At 50.1% G+C, this 8,501-nt stretch overlaps 1 pseudogene; it reads left to right on the top strand.

Moving 5' to 3' along the window:
• The first annotated feature begins 618 nt into the window (after positions 1 to 618).
• On the top strand, positions 619 to 4,385 carry LOC147119407 (uncharacterized; annotated as a pseudogene).
• The last annotated feature ends 4,116 nt before the right edge of the window (positions 4,386 to 8,501 follow it).

Here is an 8,501-nt window from a genome sequence, read left to right as displayed (position 1 = left end):
ACCCCGAGCTCAGGGAGCGGGTTCATGAACCCCGGGGGGACGCGGGCTGCTCACACCCCGAGTGCGGCCCCAGGCCCCATTATTAAAACACTCAACATTATCCGCTTCACAAATACCCGGGGTGGGCCTCAGGCCCCGAACAAGAGCCTCCTGGCCGGGCGTTTGCCGCCATCTTGAGAGGCTCGGGGCAGCAGGGCGCATGCGCGGCCCCCTTGGCCAGGAACCAGGAGGAGAGAATCTTGTCAATTTCTATCCTGGACTCACAGTGATGGCTTTTGTAAACTCCTTTTACAGGCTGTGAGAAGGGCAGCATTTACACACCGCAAACTCAAACCAAACATCACATCAAGATCTGACAGAGTCACTCCATTCATCAGGACCCGAATATCATCGGCCTTTGAATGTGGAAGGAGAAATATTTGTTCTGTCTGTGGGAAAATATTTCAAACATCACTGTGACTGGAAAAGCACCAAGACACACACACCCGAGTGAGAGTGTTCCAGTGCACTGACTGTGGTAAGAGCTTTAACCAGTTACACAGCCTGAAAAAACATCGCACTGTTCACAGCGGGGAGAAACCGTACACGTGTTCTGTGTGTGGATGAGGCTTCAACTGATCGTCCAACCTGGGGAGACACAAGAACACCCGCACAACGGAGAAACCGTGGAAATGTGGTGACTGTGGGAAGGGATTCAAATACCCATCCCAGCTGGAAACTCATTGTTACAGTCACACCGGAGAGGGTTCATTCACTTGCTCTGTGTGGGAAGGGATTCACTAAATCATCCGGCCTTGTGACACAGCAGCGAATTCACACTGGGGAGAGGCCGTTCACCTGCTCTGTGTGTGGGAAGGGATTCACAGAGTTGTCCAAGCTCCAGACACACCAACTTGTTCACACTGATGAGAGACCTTTTCAGTGTTCTGACTGTGAGAACAAGTATAAAAGCAAAAATGATCTGCTGACACATCAACACACTCACACTGGGGAGAGACCGTTCACCTGCTCCATGTGTGGGAAGAGATTCTCTTGGTCATCCAACCTGCTGAGACACCAACTTGTTCACAGTGACGAGAGACCTTTTAATTGTTCTGTCTGTGAGAAGACCTTTAAAACCACAAAGGATTTGCAGACACACTAACTGGTTCACACTGATGAGCGACCTTTTAAATGTTCTGTCTGTGAGAAGACCTTTAAAAGCACAAGGGATCTGCTGACACACCAATGCACTCACACTGGGGAGAGGCCATTCACCTGCTCCGTGTGTGGGAAGAGATTCACCCGTTCATCCAACCGGCTAAAACACCAGCGAGTTCACAAGTGCCTGCAGGGCTTGGATTCTGCTGTTGTTGCTGCTGTTAATCACATCCAGGACTGCACCATGTTCACTCTAACAGTTGGGTTCCATTTCTGCTGATCTTAAACTCCAGCTCAGTTACAGGGGTTCTTATTATTCTGGATAAACCATCTGGGGTTTTACCTGGCAGCATAGTTCTAGAGGTGATTAACATCTGACTCGCCGAACTGTCTGACAGTGAACCTAGTTTGGATCACCGCTTGATCTTCGATCTTCAGTGGAATACAAGCTGCGTCCATGCAAACTGTGCTCATAATTTATCCCTTTTAGCCCTGGGACCATTCTGGTAAATCTGCACTGCACCCTCTCCAAGGCCAATATATCCTTCCTGAGGGGCCAAGCCCAGATCTGAATCCAGTGCTCCAGATCGGGTCTAACATAGAAACATAGAAGATAGGAGCAGGAGTAGGCCATTCGGCCCCTCAAGCCTGCTCCGCCATTCAATGAGATCATGGCTGATCATCCAAATTCAGTACCCTGTCCCTGCTATCTCCATATCCCTTGATCCCTTTAGCCTTAAGAAATATATCTAACTCCTTCTTGAATATATTTAATGTATTGGCCTCTACTGCCTTCTGTGATAGAGAATTCCAAAGGCTCACCACTCTCTGGGTGAAGAAATTCCTCCTCATCTCTGTCCTAAATGGCTTACCCCTTATCCTTAGACGGTGACCCCTGGTCCTGGACTCCCCGGCCTTCGGGAACATCCTTCCTGCATCTAGTCTGCCTAGTCCTGTTAGAATTTTATAAGTTTCAATGAGATCCCCTCTCATTCTTCTAAGCTCCAGTGAGTACAAGCCCAATCGACTCAATCTCTCCTCATACGTCATTCCTGCCATCCCAGGTATCAGCCTGGTGAATCTTCGCTGCACTCTCTCCATGGCAAGAACATCCTTCCTCAGATAAGGCGACCAAAACTGCACACATTACTCAAGATGTGGTCTCACCAAGGCTCTGTACAACTGCAGCAAGACATCCTTGGTCCTGTACTCAAACCCTCTCGCTACGAAGGCCAACATACCATTTGCCAACTTAACCACCTGCTGCACCTGCATGCTTACCTTCAGCGACTGGTGCACGAGGACACCCAGGTCTCATTGCACTTCCCCTTCTCCCAATCTATTGCCATTCAGATAATAAACTGCCTTCCTGTTTTTGACACCAAAGTAGATAACCTCGCATTTATCCACATTATATTGCATCTGCCATGCTTCTGCCCAATCAGCCAACCTGTCCAAATCATACTGGAGTTTCTCGGCATCCTCCCCACAGCACACATGCCCACCCAGCTTTGTGTCGCCTGCAAAATTGGAGATTATGCTGCTGGTTCCCTCGTCTAGATCATTAATATATATTGTGAATAGCTGGGGTCCTAGGACCGATCCCTGCGGTACCCCACTAGTCACTGTCTGCCACTCGGAAAAAGACCCGTTTAATCCAACTCTTTGCTTTCTGTCTGCCAACCAGTTCTCTCTCCAAGTCAATACCAATCCCATGTGCCTTATCTTTACACGCTAATCTCTTATGCGGGACCTTATCGAAAGCCTTCTGAAAGTCCAAATACACCACATCCACTGGTTCTCGCTTATCTATTTTACCAGTTACATCCTCAAAAAATTCCAGTAGATTAGTCAAGCATGATTTACCTTTTGTAGATCCATGTTGACTTTGTCCAATCCGGTCACTGTTTTCCAAGTGCTCTGCTATTACATCCTTTATAATGGACTCTAGCATTTTCCCCACTACCGATGTCAGGCTTACCGGTCTGTAATTCCCCGTTTTCTCTCTACCACCTTTTTTGAATAGTTGGGTAACATTAGCTACCCGCCAATCCATGGGTACTGTTCCAGAGTCTATCGAATGATGTACAGCTGTAACATCACTTCCACCCCTTATTGGTTACTAGGTGCTGCTTGATGACTCTTTCCATCACTCTGATGATTGAGAGCAGGCTGACAGGACGGTAATTGGCCGGGTTGAATCTTCTACACTCCTCATTGACCAGGGCTGGTTGTCTGCCTTGATGGTGATGGAGGAGTGAGGGCCACGAGTTTACAGATTTTGGTGGATTACAATTCTGCTACTGCTGTGGGCCCACAGTGCCTCATGCATGCCCAGTTTTGAGCTGCTAGATCTGTTAATCTATCCCACTTCGAACGGTGGTAGTGCCACACGATACGATGGTGGGTGTCCTCAGTGTGTGGACAGCATCTGGTCTCCACAAGGACTGTGCAGTGGTCACTCCGACCAATACTGTCATAAACAGACGCATCTGCGACAGGTAGATTGCTGAGGACAAGGTCAAGTAGGTTATTCGCGTGTGTTGGTTCTCTCACCAGCTGCCTGCGCTGAGAGTGTGATGGTTTAATGGTGGTCCCCATGACCCAGGGTGCCGCAAGCCCCACCCCTCACACACTCCGATTGGTTGGAGGACCAATTGCCCGCTCGGTCCTTCAGCCCTGCCCCACTCTTCCTATTGGTCCGAAGCTCCCATCAATCACCCGGGCAGTGTGAGCTGAGCATGCACAGGCGACGGTGGCGACTGTGGGTGAGGCAGCAGGTAAGAGATGGGTGGAGGGAGCGGGTTAATGAACCCCGGGGGGACACGGGCTGCTCACACCCCGAGTGCGGCCCCAGACCCCATTATTAAAACACTCAACATTATCCGCTTCACAAACACCCGGGGTGGGCCTCAGGCCCCGAACAAGAGCCTTCGGGCCGGGCGTTTGCCCCAAGCGGGGCGGCAGCTGCAGGGCTTTCTCCCAGTGACAGGCCCGGGTTAATGGCCGCCATCTTGAGAGGCTCAGGGGGCAGCAGGGCACATGCGCGGCCCTCTTGGCCAGGAACCAGGAGGAGAGAATCTTGTCAATTTCTATCCTGGACTCACAGTGATGGCTTTTGTAAACTCCTTTTACAGGCTGTGAGAAGGGCAGCATTTACACACCGCAAACTCAAACCAAACATCACATCAAGATCTGACCGAGTCACTCCATTCATCAGGACCCGAATATCATCGGCCTTTGAATGTGGAAGGAGAAATGTTTGTCTGTTCTGTCTGTGGGAAAAGATTTCAAACATCAGTGTGACTGGAAAAGCACCGAGACACACACAGCCGAGTGAGAGTGTTCCAGTGCACTGACTGTGGAAAGAGCTTTAATCAGTTACACAGCCTGAAAAAACATCACACCATTCACAGCGGGGAGAAACCAGACACGTGTTCTGTGTGTGGATGAGACTTCAACTGATCATCCAACCTGGAGAAACATAAGGACACCCGCACCATGGAGAAACCGTGGAAATGTGGCGATTGTGGGAAGGGATCCACTTACCCATCTCAGCTGGAAAATCATCGGCGCACTCACACTGGGGAGAGGCCGTTCACCTGCTCCAAGTGTGGAAATGGATTTATGAATTCAACCCACCTGTTGGATTCTGCTGCTTTTCCTGCTGTTAATCACATCCAGGACTGAACCATGTTTATTCTGACAGTTGGGGTTTGTTTCTGCTGATGTTAATAAATTATATAACTGGGCTGGAGTTAAATATTCTGGATATATAGCTGATTAAGTTCTCGTGTCCCTTGAACGACCACTGTCTGTGATCTTTCCGCTTAATTCAGGGACTCTCATCAGAAATTAGTTCACAATAAAATTATACATTTTACTTCAATCCTTTAATCTTTGGTACAATTCAGTGTCTGAAAGGTTCCACTGATTAACATCTCCAATTAGAAAGTGCTGATTAATCCTCGCGGACAATTCTTACTGACTTGCACATTACACACAGTGGCACCTCCATTATCCACCAGAAAGAAGGGGAATGGGAATTGGTGGAGAATCGAGAGTCCCCAAATGTTGCCCCTCCCGTCTGGTACAGCAATCCCCTCGGCACGGGAATGGAGACAAGTCCAATCGAAATAACGGGCTGAGTTTAATCTTTCTGGGCCTGTGGGGTTGGTTTGTATCAGACAGGAGGAGATTGGTGTCAGTGACTGTGAGGTTGGTTTAAATCAGACAGGAGGAGATGGGTGTCAATGACTGTGGGGCTGGTTTATATCAGACAGGAGGAGATTGGTGTCAATGACTGTGGAGTTGGTTTATATCAGACAGGAGGAGATTGGTGTCAGTGACTGTGGGGTTGGTTTCTATCAGACAGGAGGAGATTGGTGTCAGTGACTGGGGTTGGTTTATATCAGACGGGAGGAGATTGGTGTCAGTACTGTGGGGTTGGTTTATATCAGACAGGAAGAGATCGGTGTCAGTGACTGTGGGGTTAGTTTATATCAGACAGGAGGAGATTGGTGTCAGTGACGGGTTGGTTTATATCAGATGGGAGGAGATTGGTGTCAGTGACTGTGGGGTTGGTTTATATCAGACAGGAGGAGATTGGCGTCAGTGACTGTGGGGCTGGTTTATATCAGACAGGAGGAGATTGGTGTCAGTGACGGGTTACTTTATATCACACAGGAGGAGATTGGTGTCAGTGACTGTGGGGTTGGTTTATATCAGACAGGAGGAGATTGGTGTCAGTGACTGGGGTTGCTTTATATCACACAGGTGGAGATTGGTGTCAGTGACTGTGGGGTTGGTTTATATCAGACAGGAGGAGATTGGTGTCAGTGACTGTGGGGTTGGTTTATATCAGACAGGAGGAGATTGGTGTCAGTGACTGGAGTTGCTTTATATCACACAGTTCGAATCCGGCCTCGGGTGACTGTCTGTGTGGAGTTTGCACATTCTCCCCGTGTTTGCGTGGGTTTCCTCTGGGTGCTCCGGTTTCCTCCCACAGTCCAAAGATGTGCGGGTTAGGTTGATTGGCTATGATTAAAAATTGACCCTTAGTGTTAGGGGGATTAAATACGTGGGGTTACGGGGATAGGGTGGGATGTGTGTTGGTGTAGGGGTTACGGGGATCGGGTGGGATATGTGTCGGTGCAGGCTCGATGGGCTGAAATGGCCTCTATCTGCACTGTGGGGTTTCTGTGATTCTGTGTGAGGTGGAGATTGGTGTCAGTGACTGTGGGGTTGGTTTATATCAGACAGGAGGATATTGGTGTCAGTGACTGTGGGGTTGGTTTATATCAGACGGGAGGAGATTGGTATCAGTGACAGTGGGGCTGGTTTATATCAGTCAGAAGGAGATTGGTATCAGTGACTGTGGGGTTGGTTTTCATCAGACAGGATAAACTAGTGAAACTTGGAGAAGATATGGTATTCCTATATTTAATGACTGCGGTAGGAAAGATTTTTTAAATTTATTCATAGGATGTGGGCGTTGCTGGATGGCCCCGCATTTATTGCCCATCCCTAGTTGCCCTTGAGGAGGTGGCGGTGAGCCCCCTCCTTGAACCGCTGCAGTCCGTGTGGTGAAGATACTCCCACAGAGCTGTTAGGGAGGGAGTTCCAGGATTTTGACCCAGCGACGATGAAGGATCGGCGATATATTTCCATGTCGGGATGGTGTGTGACTTGGAGGGGAGGTTGGAGGTGGTGGTGTTCCCCTGCGCCTGCTGCCCTCGTCCCTCTCGGTGGTGGGTTTGGGAGGTGCTGCCGAAGAAGCCTTGGCAAGTTGCTGCAGCGCCTCTTGTCGATCAGAGGTTCTCAACCGGGATCCGTGAGAAGGTTTCAAGTGGTGGGCCCAGAAACTCTCTCCCTCTTTCATTCTTTCTCTCACAAGCAGCCCTCACACCAGGCGCCGGCTCAGTTCCCATTGAGCAGCCGCGGGGGAAGCGATGTGGGGCGCGATGGGGCCAAGGCTGCGGAAGCCACCCCTCGCTCGCTCGCTGCCAATTGGGTTGATCCAGATTCCCATCATCTCCATCCAGCCTGTTGCCCCCATCTCCCCCCTTCCCCCCTACAAATCCAGGCTGGGGTTTATTGGAGGGTGGGGCCATTCCCAATTCCAGGAGCCCAGCCCGTTGAACACCTTCTCCCACTGGAACAGGAGCAGTGCGCAGGCGCAGTTTGCGGGACCGCAGCTCCAGCCGCCGCTCGCCCTCACACCAGGCGGCACCACTGAGCAGGACAGCCCGCGGCCCTGGTGATTGGTCCCGTCAACCGTCAATCAAAGACCAGCAGCCAATCCGTTTGGCCCAAGTCCCGCCTCCAACTGCCGTCCATTGTTGGGGCGAAATTAAAAGCGCCACGCGCGGGAGCTCAAACTGTCAATCAAAGGCCAGCCCCGCTCACTGCACCCTGCTCACTCTCCGATTGGTGGCTGCGGGGGTGGGCGGGGCGATAAACGGCCAATCAGTGCACTCCCCGCCTCCGCCTGGGAGCTGGGCTTTGCTCAGGTGAGCAGATCACGTGGGCTGGAAGGAAGGCGGCCACAAGGCAGCTTGTGTGGTCACTGGGCCTCTAGTATTGGAGAATCAAGGAGGGAATTTAAAACATACTATTACCGCACTTAATCATCAAATAACTATTTATTTCAAAAAATAAAGCACAGTGATTTGAAATGGAAAGACTTGCATTGTAGAGAGGCTTCTGTGATCTCAGGATGTCCCAAAGCGCTTTACAGACAATGGATCCTGGCCTCTTAATCTATTTCATTTCCTGTGCCTCTTTAGTCTTGACAAAGGGTTCACCTGAAACGTTGACTCTATTTTCTCTCCACGGATGTTGCCTGGCCTGCTGAGTTTTTCCAGCATTTTCTGTTGTTATTTCGGATTTCCAGCATCTGCAGTATTTTGCTATCGTACAGACTATGGATACTTGTGTTGTGTTACAGGGGGTCCAGGAAATTTTTTTAACACAGGAGGGGCCTCAGAGAACCCCTGATCTACACTGTCCCATCAAACACTCCCAGGGCAGGTACAGCATGGGTTAGATACAGAGTAAAGCTCCCTCTAAACTGTCCCATCAAACACTGCCAGGGCAGGTACAGCATAGGTTAGATACAGAGTAAAGCTCCCTCTAAACTGTCCCAAACACTCCCAAGGCAGGTACAGCACGGGTTAGATACAGAGTAGAGCTCCCTCTACACTGGCGCATCAAACCCAGGACAGGTACAGGGACGTGTTACTATAGTAATCTGGGATGTTATGATTAAGGTTATCCACCAGGTGGTGCTGTAGCTAGCGCTGCTTCTAGTTAAGGAGGGAAGGCCAACGAGGGTGGAATGGAAGGATGCAGGCCTGTAT

The sequence above is a fragment of the Somniosus microcephalus genome, chromosome 4 (genome assembly GCF_052327205.1).
Source record: "Somniosus microcephalus isolate GS21.2 chromosome 4, FLI_Smic_1.0, whole genome shotgun sequence".
Lineage (NCBI taxonomy): Eukaryota > Metazoa > Chordata > Chondrichthyes > Squaliformes > Somniosidae > Somniosus > Somniosus microcephalus.
The sequence above is the reverse complement of the archived record's forward strand: the minus strand, read 5'-3'. Positions and strand labels throughout refer to the sequence as shown.